The sequence below is a fragment of the Rattus norvegicus genome, chromosome 9 (genome assembly GCF_021556685.1).
Source record: "Rattus norvegicus strain SHRSP/BbbUtx chromosome 9, alternate assembly SHRSP_T2T, whole genome shotgun sequence".
Taxonomy (NCBI): Eukaryota; Metazoa; Chordata; class Mammalia; order Rodentia; family Muridae; genus Rattus; species Rattus norvegicus.
The window spans coordinates 46075365-46091906 of record NC_141542.1 but is presented as its reverse complement, the minus strand read 5'-3'; the positions used below and the strand labels follow the sequence as shown (position 1 = coordinate 46091906).

At 39.5% G+C, this 16542-nt stretch overlaps 1 non-coding gene across 1 annotated transcript; it reads left to right on the top strand.

Moving 5' to 3' along the window:
• Positions 1-266: 266 nt before the first annotated feature.
• LOC148003671 (small nucleolar RNA SNORD36) lies at positions 267-340 on the top strand. Its single transcript, XR_015629992.1, has one exon. It is a non-coding gene; the product is annotated as a small nucleolar RNA SNORD36 (small nucleolar RNA).
• Positions 341-16542: the final 16202 nt, after the last annotated feature.

The following is a 16542-nucleotide window of genomic DNA, read 5'->3' as shown; positions in this document are numbered from 1 at the left end:
TCACAAAATAAATAAAATATTGCATATTTTGAGGATACCAAATCAGTTTTCCCTTTAAAAGTATAAGCTAATGCTTGCAACATTATCTATAAAGAGACTCATTTTTCATCGGCTGACAGGAGGAAATAGAAGCCTGCTGCTCATTTTATAGCTCAGCAACCTTCTAAGTAGTCCATGCGTTCATTTATTTCATGGAATCTGTTTATAAACAAATTGTTTAAGACCTCTGAAATGCAGCAATCTGCGTGTATCAACTGGCATCCTTCATAGAATGATGTATTAATTGTGATCCTCTTAAATAATGATGAATTTTAAACTCAGCTTTTTACTCCTGTCTTTATTACTGCATATACATTTTCTTTACTTATAAAAAAATTCTGTAAAAAATATAAACCATCATTGAAATTGCAGTTCAAATGCATATTTGCCTTTATATGTAAGACATTGCTACTTCTTGGTATTTGGAACTACCAATACCATTAATTATTTAAACACACATTTTGACCAAATATATGTTAATATTCTTTTGCATTTACTTTATCTTGTCACCTTTCTTTGTTTTTCAAAGCAATATTTATTTGACATGCATTGTTTTTTTAAGTTATATAAAGTCCCATTTATATAAATCAAATTATTCTTTAAATATGTCAGTATAATTTAATTACAATTATATATATATATATATAAAGTTAAGAAATAAAGCCTGATTATGCTAAAAATTGATGTAGCCTCATAAGGACAACACATTTGATTGCTTAGTTTTACTACAAGTATTCTAAAACTACTTGCTTTCAAACTCCATACCTTATGGTAGGGAACATAGCATGACCATGCTATTGTTGATGCTTACGTATAATTTTTTTTTAGAATAGCAAAGTTATTGGCAAAATGAGGAACTCATATGTGAACCACCACAAGTCATTTGTCACACACTAACTGCATTTCGTTTGCCTGGACCATCTTATCTTCATTTAGTTAATTTGTGTCTTCACTAGGAAGCCTGGTAAGAACCCACAATCTGTACTTGAATCAGACAGCAGAGCTCTTCTGCGCTCAGCATCCTTCTCATGTTACCGCAGTGTTACAGTCGTCATTATTTATACCACATCGATTGCACCCTCTGTCCCGATACGTTCTTGCTGCCAGTTACTCCTCCACTTCAACTTTCTAATTACTCCATTCAGTCCATTCATCTCTCCCTCAGCCTCCTGTCCAGTTGCCAATTTGTGGAGTGAACATTAATGATCTCTGTCCATTATACCTTACACAACTTAGTTTTCACTTTCCCCATAGTTAATCACTCTGTGGTGTAAAAAGATGTGAATAGACGTATTAAAATATTTCTTCTTGGCTATCAATGTATCTAATCTTACCTCAGTTATTCTAAATCCCACTCATCCTACATTTTCAATAGGTTTTGAGGATTTAAATAGTCGCTAAATGAAATAATCATTACTAGCCAAGTAGATACATAGCAAGTTCCCAGTCTGCCATTTTAAAACACTAGAAATAATAAATACAGAAAAAAAGCTGGTTATTATTTCAGTCCATAAGGAGAGATTCAGATTATTTAGCCTTATTAGTTAATTTTGAAAAGTTCATTGATAACCACCCTCCCTCCCAAAAAAAAATCAAGCTAAACACATAAGTAAGTAGATAAAAGGCCAGAATAATAAAACAAAACAAAACAAAACAAAAACAAAAAACCTGAGTTTGTCTCCCTAGTGCTCATAAGAAGCCAGGTACGACTGCACACATTGGTTATCACAGCTCTTTGGAGTCAAAGATTGGTCAGTCCCTAACGGTCTTGGCCAGCAAGTCTAGGTAAGTCTATGACCATAAACTCTCTGAGAGGAAGCAGTATCTTATAAACAACCCTTTGACTTTCTTTCTTTCCTTCTTTCTTTCCTCTCTTCTATCTTCCTTCCTTCCTTTCTTATCTTCCTTCCTTCCTTCCTTCTCTCTCGCTCTCGCTCTTTCTTTCTTTCCTTCCTTCTTTTCTTCTCTCTTTTATATCCCAGTATTTCCCCTTCTACCTCTCCTCCCACTCCCTCTCTCCATCCCGTCTCCCTGACCCCATGCACCCCTCTTCAGTTTCTCAGTTTCTTTTTAAAAAATGGCCAGCCTCCAGTGGATATCAAGTTGCAGTAAGATCCATACTTTCCTATTAAGGCTGGACCAGGCAACCCATTCTGAGTGCTTGTAATCTTTGCACTCACATATTTCTGCATCCTTGTATTCATAATGTTTAATCCCCCAACAGCTTGGATACTACAATCACATTTCCTGGAATCCTTTTATATCATGCTTGTGATTAGTGAATAAATTCTGACCAATAGCAATACTTTAGAGACAGTTTTGAATATAAACAAAAAGCTGTTTTGGCTTTTTTTGTTGTTGTTAAACAAACTATTATTTATTTGTACTGGAGCTGTAGTGTCTCTAAATTTACTAGATGGAGAATAAGTAATGTTATGCGAGTCTAGCACCATCCTGTAACTTTTATTTGTCTTTCTTGAAGGTCCTTAAATGATAATTCATTACAGGTCAGATATAGACAGTATTCAATTTTGCTTGTAAGAAAGTCTCAATGGGTTGGGGATTTAGCTCAGTGGTAGAGCACTTGCCTAGCAAGCGCAAGGCCCTGGGTTCGGTCCCCAGCTCTGGAAAAAAAAAAAAAAGAACTTAAATCTCCTTTGGGGCTGGGGATTTAGCTCAGTGGTAGAGTGCTTACCTAGGAAGCGCAAGGCCCTGGGTTCGGTCCCCAGCTCCGAAGGGAAAAAAAAAAAAAAGAAAGTCTCAATGTCATATTGTATGTGGCTAAACATCTATCTGTCTGGTTGCTTCGAAGTAATACAGCATAAATAGATGTGAGGTAACCTTTGCTAATGTAATACTGGGCATGCCAAAACAATGATTTCTGAATAGACAGTCACTTCTGTCATATACAACCTAATGCATGGCATATCGAACCCCTTCTGTAATTCTGAATCCAACAGATCAGAGGCAGGTTCTATAATAATCTACCATAATGACCAGCTAAACAAAGGAAGTCCTTTTTAATATTTATTTTTGAGATTATAAAATAATTTCAAATGTTTCTCTTCCCTGACTTCTTTTAAATCTATGGCATTGTTTTTCATCAATTCAATTATGACAGGCTCAGTCTGTATATTAATAGTTATATGTGTATTTTCAGGGGTGCTATTAGGTAACCAATTGGTATGCTTTTCCCTGGGTCTGATTACTTCTCCCTTTCTGACCATCCCTTAGTTGTTAAGTTGGTTTATATGCAAGGTAAATACATGGAAACTGAGATGAACAACTCTTCCAAGTGTTGACAAGATTTATGAATGTGCCTTCCAACATGAGTAAGAGTCACAAGATCACAACAAATTTCCTGATCTTATAACTCTTACAGTCTTTCTACTCCCACTGCCAAAATGTTCTCTTCGACTTAAATGAGGAAGTGTTTTGAAGATGTATCCATCTTAGATTCAAAATTCTGCAATTTTATTTGTTGTATTATTTGTTCCAAGACAAGGACCCACCATGTGTCCTGGCATGATCTCAAGCTCTAGGATACTTCCTTAAAAATAAGGGTGTAAACTGCTTACATACGCTTCTGTATTCATGCATCACACTGTAAAATCAAAGGTTTTATGTTAAATCTGGTTTATATGTAAGGTACCTTTTTGTAAAACCAATAAAATTAATATGGTAAACTGAGCCGAAATATAACCTTAATATAGATTATGTATTAACTATTTGTAGTGAAAAGCAGATTATTTCTACAGTAAAGTATTGTAATACTCTACTGCAACGCAATTAAAAAAGTAGGATAAACAGGTAAGATATAATACATCAAGGATACTGTTAACAAACCTAAGGCAGTGGGTGAGGCAAAGAAGGTAGCAGGGAAAAATGGTGGCTAAAAGTAAAAGTTGACATTTCACAGCAAGAAAAGGAATGCACTTGCATTTTAAGAATGTAATATAGGCTGAGTGTAGCCCTTAATGTACTGTCAATGAATTAAAATGAATATGCAAAAGTGAATATAAATATTAAACATTATAGAGCTAACTATTTTAATTTTAAAACCAATTTAAACAGCCTTATGCATGAACTGAAATGATTGCTTGACAATAACTTTCAGGAAAGAGAGACTCGTTATTGACTTTGTAAAATGTTATTAAAAAGGAAAAAAAAAGAGAAACTTAAGTAAATAATTTCTCTTCTTTTCAGGAAAATAAAGGTTCATTTCTTACAGACATTAAATCCAGTTTAGAATTACGAGTATCTATTTTGATTAAAAAAATCACTGAGTATAAAATAACGTCAACAAATGTGTGCTTTCTCATATCTAGCACAGTTTTAATACAATCAGAATTAAAGAGAACAACACCATGATAGGTTTCTGCAATATTGGTTGATTACTCCAATAAAGTTGATCCTTTGCTTATGTCATTGTCCAATGTGGGCTTCCAGATTGTTGTGTTATCTCCAGGGACTAAAACAAGAACCCAGATTACTATCACACTGTTCCTCTGATAGATTGTGCATGTATCACTTGGGATATTTGGGCTGGGAGTCAGATAAAAATGGAAACGAAAGGGGGAAAATATAGACGAGAATGGGCCTGGGTTAGTCTTTTTTTTTTTTTTTATTTATTAACTTGAGGATTTCTTATATACATTTCTAGTGTTATTCCCTTTCCCGGGTTCCGGGCAAACATCCCCCTCTCCCCTCCCCTTCCTTATGGGTGTTCCCCTCCCGACCCTCCCCCCATTGCCGCCCTCCCACCACCAGTCTAGTTCACTGGGGGTTCAGTCTTAGCAGGACCCAGGGCTTCCCCTTCCACTGGTGCTCTTACTAGGATATTCATTGCTACATATGGGGTCAGAGTCCAGGGTCAGTCCATGTATAGTCTTTAGGTAGTGGCTTAGTCCCTGGAAGCTCTGGTTGCTTGACATTGTTGTACATATGGGGTCTCGAGCCCCTTCAAGCTCTTCCAGTTCTTTCTCTGATTCCTTCAACGGGGGACCTATTCTCAGTTCAGTGGTTTGCTGCTGGCATTCGCCTCTGTATTTGCTGTATTCTGGCTGTGTCTCTCAGGAGCGATCTACATCTGGCTCCTGTCGGTCTGCACTTCTTTGCTTCATCCATCTTGTCTAATTGGGTGGCTGTATATGTATGGGCCACATGTGGGGCAGGCTCTGAATGGGTGTTCCTTCAGTCTCTGTTTTAATCTTTGCCTCTCCCTTCCCTGCCAAGGGTATTCTTTTTCCTCATTTAAAGAAAAAGTGAAGCATTCACATTTTGATCATCCATCTTGAGTTTCATTTGTTCTAGGCATCTAGGGTAATTCAAGCATTTGGGCTAATAGCCACTTATCAATGAGTGCATACCATGTATGTCTTTCTGTGATTGGGTTAGCTCACTCAGGATGATGTTTTCCAGTTCTAACCTTTTGCCTACGAATTTCATAAAGTCGTTGTTTTTGATAGCTGAGTAATATTCCATTGTGTAGATGTACCACATTTTCTGTATCCATTCCTCTGTTGAAGGGCATCTGGGTTCTTTCCAGCTTCTGACTATTATAAATAAGGCTGCAATGAACATAGTGGGGCACGTGTCTTTTTTATATGTTGGGGCATCTTTTGGGTATATGCCCAAGAGAGGTATAGCTGGATCCTCAGGCAGTTCAATGTCCAATTTTCTAAGGATCCTCCAGACTGATTTCCAGAATGGTTGTACCAGTCTGCAATCCCACCAACAATGGAGGAGTGTTCCTCTTTCTCCACATCCTCGCCAACATCTGTTGTCCCCTGAGTTTTTGATCATAGCCATTCTCACTGGTGTGAGGTGAAATCTCAGGGTTGTTTTGATTTGCATTTCCCTTATGACTAAAGATGTTGAACATTTCTTTAGGTGTTTCTCAGCCATTTAGCATTCCTCAGCTGTGAATTCTTTGTTTAGCTCTGAACCCCATTTTTTAATAGGATTATTTGTTTCCCTGCGGTCTAACTTCTTGAGTTCTTTGTATATTTTGGATATAAGGCCTCTATCTGTTGTAGGATTGGTAAAGATCTTTTCCCAATCTGTTGGTTGCCGTTTTGTCCTAACCACAGTGTCCTTTGCCTTACAGAAGCTTTGCAGTTTGATAAGATCCCATTTGTCTATTCTTGATCATAGAGCGTAAGCCATTGGTGTTTTGTTTAGGAAATTTTTTCCAGTGCCCATGTGTTCCAGATGCTTCCCTAGTTTTTCTTCTATTAGTTTGAGTGTGTCTGGTTTGATGTGGAGGTCCTTGATCCACTTGGACTTAAGCTTTGTACAGGGTGATAAGCATGGATCGATCTGCATTCTTCTACATGTTGCCCTCCAGTTGAACCAGCACCATTTGCTGAAAATGCTATCTTTTTTCCATTGGATGGTTTTGGCTCCTTTGTCAAAAATCAAGTGACCATAGGTGTGTGGGTTCATTTCTGGGTCTTCAATTGTATTCCATTGGTCTATCTGTCTGTCTCTGTACCAATACCATGCAGTTTTTATCACTATTGCTCTGTAATACTGCTTGAGTTCAGGGATAGTGATTCCCCCTGAAGTCCTTTTATTGTTGAGGATAGCTGTAGCTATCCTGGGTTTTTTGTTATTCCAGATGAATTTGCAAATTGTTCTGTCTAACTCTTTGAAAAATTGGATTGGTATTTTGATGGGGATTGCATTGAATCTGTAGATTGCTTTTGGTAAAATGGCCATTTTTACTATATTAATCCTGCCAATCCATGAGCCTGGGAGATCTTTCCATCTTCTGAGGTCTTCTTCAATTTCCTTCTTCAGTGTCTTGAAGTTCTTATTGTACAATATTTTACTTGCTTTCTTAAAGTCACAGCGAGGTACTTTATATTATTTGGGTCTATTATGAAGGGTGTCGTTTCCCTAATTTCTTTCTCGGCTTGTTTCTCTTTTGTATAGAGGAAGGCAACTGATTTATTTGAGTTAATTTTATACCCAGCCACTTTGCTGAAGTTGTCTATCAGGTTTAGTAGTTCTCTGGTGGAACTTTTGGGATCACTTAAATATACTATCGTATCATCTGCAAATAGTGATATTTTGACTTCTTCTTTTCTGATCTGTATCCCCTTGATCTCCTATTGTTGTCTGATTGCTCTGGCTAGAACTTCAAGAACTATATTGAATAAGTAGGGAGAGAGTGGGCAGCCTTGTCTAGTCCCTGATTTTAGTGGGATTGCTTCAAGTTTCTCTCCATTTAGTTTAATGTTAGCAACTGGTTTGCTGTATATGGTTTTTACTATGTTCAGGTATGGGCCTTGAATTCCTATTCTTTCCAGGACTTTTATCATGAAGGGGTGTTGAATTTTGTCAAATGCTTTCTCAGCGTCTAATGAAATGATCATGTGGTTTTGTTCTTTCACTTTGTTTATATAATGAATCACGTTGATGGTTTTCCGTATATTAAACCATCCCTGCATGCCTGGGATGAAGCCTACTTGATCATGGTGGATGATTGTTTTGATGTGCTCTTGGATTCGGTTTGCCAGAATTTTATTGAGTATTTTTGCGTCGATATTCATAAGGGAAATTGGTCTGAAGTTCTCTTTCTTTGTTGTGTCTTTGTGTGGTTTAGGTATAAGAGTAATTTTGGCTTCGTAGAAGGTATTCAGTAGTGATCCATCTGTTTCAATTTTGTGAAATAGTTTGGATAATATTGGTATGAGGTCTTCTATGAAGGTTTGATAGAATTCTGCACTAAACCCATCTGGACCTGGGCTCTTTTTGGTTGGGAGACCTTTAATGACTGCTTCTATTTCCTTAGGAGTTATGGGGTTGTTTAACTGGTTTATCTGTTCCTGATTTAACTTCGATACCTGGTATCTGTCTAGGAAATTGTCCATTTCCTGCAGATTTTCAAGTTTTGTTGAATATAGGTTTTTATAGTAAGATCTGATGATTTTTTGAATTTCCTCTGAATCTGTTATGTCTCCCTTTTCATTACTGATTTTGTTAATTTGGACGCACTCTCTGTGTCCTCTCGTTAGTCTGGCTAAGGGTTTATCTATCTTGTTGATTTTCTCAAAGAACCAACTTTTGGTTCTGTTGATTCTTTCTATGGTCCTTTTTGTTTCTACTTGGTTGATTTCCGCTCTGAGTTTGATTATTTCCTGCCTTCTACTCCTCCTGGGTGTATTTGCTTCTTTTTGTTCTAGAGCTTTTAGGTGTGCTGTCAAGCTGCTGACATATGCTCTTTCCTGTTTCTTTCTGCAGGCACTCAGCGCTATGAGTTTTCCTCTTAGCACAGCTTTCATTGTGTCCCATAAGTTTGGGTATGTTGTATCTTCATTTTCATTAAATTCTAAAAAGTTTTTAATTTCTTTCTTTATTTCTTCCTTGACCAGGTTATCATTGAGTAGAGCATTGTTCAATTTCCAAGTATATGTGGGTATTCTTCCTTGATTGTTATTGAAGACCAGTTTTAGGCCGTGGTGGTCCGATAGCATGCATGGGATTATTTCTATCTTTCTGTACCTGTTGAGGCCCGTTTTTTGACCAATTATATGGTCAATTTTGGAGAAAGTACCATGAGGAGCTGAGAAGAAGGTATATCCTTTTGCTTTAGGATAGAATGTTCTATAAATATCCATTAAGTCCATTTGGCTCATGACTTCTCTTAGTCTGTCTACATCTCTGTTTAATTTCTGTTTCCATGATCTGTCCATTGATGAGAGTGGGGTGTTGAAATCTCCCACTATTATTGTGTGAGGTGCAATGTGTGTTTTGAGCTTTAGTAAGGTTTCTTTTACATATGTAGGTGCCCTTGTATTTGGGGCATAGATATTTAGGATTGAGAGTTCATCTTGATGGATTTTCTTTTGTTGAATATGAAGTGTCCTTCCTTATCTTTTTTGATGACTTTTAGTTGCAAATTGATTTTATTTGATATTAGAATGGCTACTCCAGCTTGCTTCTTCTGACCATTTGCTTGGAAAGTTGTTTTCCAGCCTTTCACTCTGAGGTAATGTCTGTCTTTGTCTCTGAGGTGTGTTTCCTGTAGGCAGCAGAATGCAGGATCCTCGTTGCATATCCAGTTTGTTAATCTATGTTATTTTATTGGGGAGTTGAGGCCATTGATATTGAGAGATATTAAGGAATAGTGATTATTGCTTCCCGTTATATTCATATTTGGATGTGAGGTTATGTTTGTATGCTTTCATTCTCTTTGTTTTGTTGCCAAGACGATTAGTTTCTTCCTTCTTCTAGGGTATAGCTTGCCTCCTTATGTTGGGCATTACCATTTATTATCCTTTGTAGTGCTGGATTTGTAGAAAGATATTGTGTAAATTTGGTTTTGTCATGGAATACCTTGGTTTCTCCATCAGTGTTAATTTAGAGTTTTGCTGGATACAGTAACCTGGGCTGGCATTTGTGTTCTCTTAGGGTCTGTATGACATCAGTCCAGGATCTTCTGGCCTTCATATTTTCTGGCAAGAAGTATGGTGTGATTCTGATAGGTCTGCCTATATATGTTACTTGACCTTTTTCCCTTACTGCTTTTAATATTCTTTCTTTATTTTGTGCGTTTGGTGTTTTGACTATTATGTGACGGGATGTGTTTCTTTTCTGGTCCAATCTATTTGGAGTTCTGTAGGCTTCTTGTATGCCTATGGGTATCTCTTTTTTTAGGTTAGGGAAGTTTTCTTCTATGATTTTGTTGAAGATATTTACTGGTCCTTTGAGCTGGGAGTCTTCACTCTCTTCTATACCTATTATCCTTAGGTTTGATATTCTCATTGAGTCCTGGATTTCCTGTATGTTTTGGACCAGTAGCTTTTTCCGCTTTACATTATCTTTGACAGTTGAGTCAATGATTTCTATGGAATCTTCTGCTCCTGAGATTCTCTCTTCCATCTCTTGTATTCTGTTGGTAAAGCTTGTATCTACAGCCCCTTGTCTCTTCTTTTGGTTTTCTATATCCAGGGTTGTTTCCATGTGTTCATTCTTGATTGCTTCTATTTCCATTTTTAATTCCTTCAACTGTTTGATTGTGTTTTCCTGGAATTCTTTCAGGGATTTTTGCGATTCCTCTCTGTAGGCTTCTACTTGTTCTCTAAGGGAGTTCTTCACGTCTTTCTTGAAGTCCTCCAGCATCATGATCAAATATGATTTTGAAACTAGATCTTGCTTTTCTGGTGTGTTTGGATATTCCATGTTTGTTTTGGTGGGAGAATTGGGCTCCGATGATGCCATGTAGTCTTGGTTTCTGTTGCTTGGGTTCCTGCGCTTGCCTCTTGCCATCAGCTTATCTCTAGTGTTACTTTGTTCTGCTATTTCTGACAGTGGCTAGACTGTCCTATAAGCCTGTGTGTCAGGAGTGCTATAGACCTGTTTTCCTCTCTTTCAGTCAGTTATGGGGACAGAGTGTTCTGCTTTCGGGCTTGTAGGTTTTCCTCTCTACAGGTCTTCAGCTGTTCCTGTGGGCCTGTGTCTTGAGTTCACCAGGCAGCTTTCTTGCAGCAGACAAGTTGGTCTTACCTGTGGTCCGGAGGCTCAAGTTTGCTCACGGGGTGCTGCCCATGGGCTCTCTGTGGTGGCAGCAACCAGGAAGACCTGTGCTGCCCCTTCCGGGAGCTTCAGTGCACCAGGGTTCCAGATGGCCTTTGGTGTTTTCCTCTGGCGTCCGAGATGTATGTACAGAGAGCAGTCTCTTCTGGTTTCCCAGGCTTGTCTGCCTCTCTGAAGGTTCAGCTCACCCTCCCACGAGATTTGGGTGCAGAGAACTGTTTATCCGGTCTGTTTCCCTCAGGTTCCAGTGGTGTCTCAGGCAGGGGTCCTGCCGCTCCTGGGCCCCCCCCCCACGGGAGCCCAGAGGCCTTATACAGTTTCCTCTTGGGCCAGGGATGTGGGCAGGGGTGGGCAGTGTTGGTGGTCTCTTCCGCTCTGCAGCCACAGGAGTGCCCACCTGACCAGGCGGTTGGGTCTCTCTCTCACAGGGTCTGGGAGCAGAGAGCTGCTGCGGGCCGGGATCTGCGGGCGTGGGACCTCTGGCAAACACAGGAGGTACCCGGTCCTAGATGAACTCTGCCTCTGTGTGTCCCGATCTCACCAGGCAGCTCTCTTGCAGCAGACAAGTTGGTCTTACCTGTGGTCCCGAGGCCCAAGTTTGCTCGCGGGGCGCTGCCCACGGGCTCTCTGTGGTGGCAGCAACCAGGAAGACCTGTGCTGCCCCTTCCGGGAGCTTCAGTGCACCAGGGTTCTGGATGGCCTTTGGTGTTTTCCTCTGGAGTCCGAGATGTATGTACAGAGAGCAGTCTCTTCTGCTTTCCCAGGCTTGTCTGCCTCTCTGAAGGTTCAGCTCTCCCTCCCATGGGATTTGGGTGCAGAGAACTGTTTATCCAGTCTGTTTTCCCTCCTGGGTTAGTCTTAATAGAGACTTCTTGCAGCCTATCTTTATTTGATTAGCCTAGTAGCATAGCATAGAGAAACAGCACATACAGCGTAAGAAGGAAATAAACTCTTGGATTTTGTATTCAAATCTATGCCTGCCTGTTGCAGCATACACACACACACACACACACTCATACATACACACACACACACACACACACACACACACACACACATACACACACATACAAACACACACAGTATAACAAATAAAACTGACCAATATTAAAATAAAAATAGCCAGAAAAATACTTGCATAGAAAATGCCTGCCTGGACCCGCGGATCCCGGCCCACAGCAGCTCTCTGCCCCCAGACCCTGTGAGAGAGAGACCCAACCGCCTGGTCAGGTGTGCACTCCTGAGGCTGCAGAGCGGAAGAGACCACCAACACTGCTCACCCCTGCCCATATCCCTGGCCCAAGAGGAAACTGTATAAGGCCTCTGGGCTCCCGTGGGGGAGGGCCCAGGAGCGGCAGGACCCCTGTGCCAGAGATACCACCAGAACCTGAAGGAAACAGACCGGATAAACAGTTCTCTGCACCCAAATCCCGTGGGAGGGTGAGCTGAACCTTCAGAGAGGCAGACAAGCCTGGGAAACCAGAAGAGACTGCTCTCTGCACACACATCTAAGACGCCAGAGGAAAAAGCCAAAGACCATCTGGAACCCTGGTGCACTGAAGCTCCCGGAAACGGCGGCACAAGTCTTCCTGGTTGCTGCCGCTGCAGAGAGCCAGTGGGCAGCACCCCACGAGCGAACTTGAGCCTCGGAACCACAGGTAAGACCAAATTTTCTGCTCCAAGAAAGCTGCCTGGTGAACTCAAGACACAGGCCCACAGGAACAGCTGAAGACCTGTAGAGAGGAAAACCTACACGCCCGAAAGCAGAACACTCTGTCCCCATAACTGACTGAAAGAGAGGAAAACAGGTCTATAGCACTCCTGACACACAGGCTTATAGGACAGTCTAGCCACTGTCAGAAATAGCAGAACAAAGTAACACTAGAGATAAGCTGATGGCAAGAGGCAAGCGCAGGAACCCAAGCAACAGAAACCAAGACTACATGGCATCATCGGAGCCCAATTCTCCCACCAAAACAAACATGGAATATCCAAACACACCAGAAAAGCAAGATCTAGTTTCAAAATCATATTTGATCATGATGCTGGAGGACTTCAAGAAAGACGTGAAGAACTCCCTTAGAGAACAAGTAGAAGCCTACAGAGAGGAATCGCAAAAATCCCTGAAAGAATTCCAGGAAAACACAATCAAACAGTTGAAGGAATTAAAAATGGAAATAGAAGCAATCAAGAAAGAACACATGGAAACAACCCTGGATATAGAAAACCAAAAAAGAGACAAGGAGCTGTAGATACAAGCTTCACCAATAGAATACAAGAGATGGAAGAGAGAATCTCAGGAGCAGAAGATTCCATAGAAATCATTGACTCAACTGTCAAAGATAATGTAAAGCGGAAAAAGCTACTGGTCCAAAACATACAGGAAATCCAGGACTCAATGAGAATATCAAACCTAAGGATAATAGGTATAGAAGAGAGTGAAGACTCCCAGCTCAAAGGACCAGTAAATATCTTCAACAAAATCATAGAAGAAAACTTCCCAAACCTAAAAAAAGAGATACCCATAGGCATACAAGAAGCCTACAGAACTCCAAATAGATTGGACCAGAAAAGAAACACATCCCGTCACATAATTGTCAAAACACCAAATGCACAAATAAAGAAAGAATATTAAAAGCAGTAAAGGAAAAAGGTCAAGTAACATATAAAGGGAGACCTATCAGAATCACACCAGACTTCTCGCCAGAAACTATGAAGGACAGAAGGTCCTGGACTGATGTCATACAGACCCTAAGAGAACACAAATGCCAGCCCAGGTTACTGTATCCAGCAAAACTCTAAATTAACACTGATGGAGAAACCAAGGTATTCCATGACAAAACCAAATTTACACAATATCTTTCTACAAATCCAGCACTACAAAGGATAATAAATGGTAATGCCCAACATAAGGAGGCAAGCTATACCCTAGAAGAAGGAAGAAACTAATCGTCTTGGCAACAAAACAAAGAGAATGAAAGCATACAAACATAACCTCACATCCAAATATGAATATAACGGGAAGCAATAATCACTATTCCTTAATATCTCTCAATATCAATGGCCTCAACTCCCCAATAAAATAACATAGATTAACAAACTGGATATGCAACGAGGATCCTGCATTCTGCTGCCTACAGGAAACACACCTCAGAGACAAAGACAGACACTACCTCAGAGTGAAAGGCTGGAAAAAACTTTCCAAGCAAATGGTCTGAAGAAGCAAGCTGGAGTAGCCATTCTAATATCAAATAAAACCAATTTCCAACTAAAAGTCATCAAAAAAGATAAGGAAGGACACTTCATATTCATCAAAGGAAAAATCCACCAAGATGAACTCTCAATCCTAAATATGTATGCCCCAAATACAAGGGCACCTACATACGTAAAAGAAACCTTACTAAAGCTCAAAACACACATTGCACCTCACACAATAATAGTGGGAGATTTCAACACCCCACTCTCATCAATGGACAGATCATGGAAACAGAAATTAAACAGTGATGTCGACAGACTAAGAGAAGTCATGAGCCAAATGGACTTAATGGATATTTATAGAACATTCTATCCTAAAGCAAAAGGATATACCTTCTTCTCAGCTCCTCATGGTACTTTCTCCAAAATTGACCATATAATTGGTCAAAAAACGGGCCTCAACAGGTACAGAAAGATAGAAATAATCCCATGCGTGCTATCGGACCACCACGGCCTAATACTGGTCTTCAATAACAATAAGGGAAGAATGCCCACATATACGTGGAAATTGAACAGTGCTCTACTCAATGATAACCTGGTCAAGGAAGAAATAAAGAAAGAAATTAAAAACTTTTTAGAATTTAATGAAAATGAAGATACAACATACCCAAACTTATGGGACACAATGAAAGCTGTGCTAAGAGGAAAACTCATAGCGCTGAGTGCCTGCAGAAAGAAACAGGAAAGAGCATATGTCAGCAGCTTGACAGCACACCTAAACGCTCTAGAACAAAAAGAAGCAAATACACCCAGGAGGAGTAGAAGGCAGGAAATAATCAAACTCAGAGCGGAATTCAACCAAGTAGAAACAAAAAGGACCTTAGAAAGAATCAACAGAACCAAAAGTTGGTTCTTTGAGAAAATCAACAAGATAGATAAATCCTTAGCCAGACTAACGTGAGGACACAGAGAGTGTGTTCAAATTAACAAAATCAGAAATGAAAAGGGAGACATAACTACAGATTCAGAGGAAATTCAAAAAATCATCAGATCTTAATATAAAAACCTATATTCAACAAAACTTGAAAATCTTCAGGAAATGGACAATTTCCTAGACAGATACCAGGTATCGAAGTTAAATCAGGAACAGATAAGCCAGTTAAACAACCCCATAACTCCTAAGGAAATAGAAGCAGTCATTAAAGGTCTCCCAACCAAAAAGAGCCCAGGTCCAGATGGGTTTAGTGCAGAATTCTATCAAACCTTCATAGAAGACCTCATACCAATATTATCCAAACTATTCCAAAAAATTGAAACAGATGGAGCACTACCGAATTCCTTCTACGAAGCCACAATTACTCTTATACCTAAACCACACAAAGACACAACAAAGAAACAGAACTTCAGACCAATTTCCCTTATGAATATCGACAGAAAAATACTCAATAAAATTCTGGCAAACCGAATCCAAGAGCACATCAGAACAATCATCCACCATGATCAAGTAGGCTTCATCCCAGGCATGCAGGGATGGTTTAATATACGGAAAACCATCAACGTGATCCATTATATAAACAAACTGAAAGAACAGAACCACATGATCATTTCATTAGATGCTGAGAAAGCATTTGACAAAATTCAACACCCCTTCATGATTAAAGTCCTGGAAAGAATAGGAATTCAAGGCCCATACCCAAACATAGTAAAGGCATATACAGCAAACCAGTTGCTAACATTAAACTAAATGGAGAGAAACTTGAAGCAATCCCACTAAAATCAGGGACTAGACAAGGCTGCCCACTCTCTCCCTACTTATTCAATATAGTTCTTGAAGTTCTAGCCAGAGCAATCAGACAACAAAAGGAGATCAAGGGGATACAGATCGGAAAAGAAGAGGTCAAAATATCACTATTTGCAGATGACATGATAGTATATTTAAGTGATCCCAAAAGTTCCACCAGAGAACTACTAAAGCTGATAAACAACTTCAGCAAAGTGGCTGGGTATAAAATTAACTCAAATAAATCAGTTGCCTTCTTCTATACAAAAGAGATACAAGCCGAGAAAGAAATTAGGGAAACGACACCCTTCATAATAGACCCAAATAATATGAAGTACCTCGGTGTGACTTTAACCAAGTAAGTAAAAGATCTGTACAATAAGAACTTCAAGACACTGAGGAAGGAAATTGAAGAAGACCTCAGAAGATGGAAAAATCTCCCATGCTCATGGATTGGCAGGATTAATTTAGTAAAAATGGGCATTTTACCAAAAGCAATCTACAGATTCAATGCAATCCCCATCAAAATACCAATCTAATTCTTCAAAGAGTTAGACAGAACAATTTGCAAATTCATCTGGAATAACAAAAAACCCAGGATAGCTAAAGCTATCCTCAACAATAAAAGGACTTCAGGGGGAATCACTATCTCTGAACTCAAGCAGTATTACAGAACAATAGTGATAAAAACTGCATTGTATTGGTACAGAGACAGACAGATAGACCAATGGAATAGAATTGAAGACCCGGAAATGAACCCACACACCTATGGTCACTTGATTTTTGACAAAGGAGCCAAAACCATCCAATGGAAAAAAGATAGCATTTTCAGCAAATGGTGCTGGTTCAACTGGAGGGCAACATGTAGAAGAATGCAGATCGATCCATGCTTATCACCCTGTACAAAGCTTAAGTCCAAGTGGATCAAGGACCTCCACATCAAACCAGACACACTCAATCTAATAGAAGAAAAACTAGGGAAG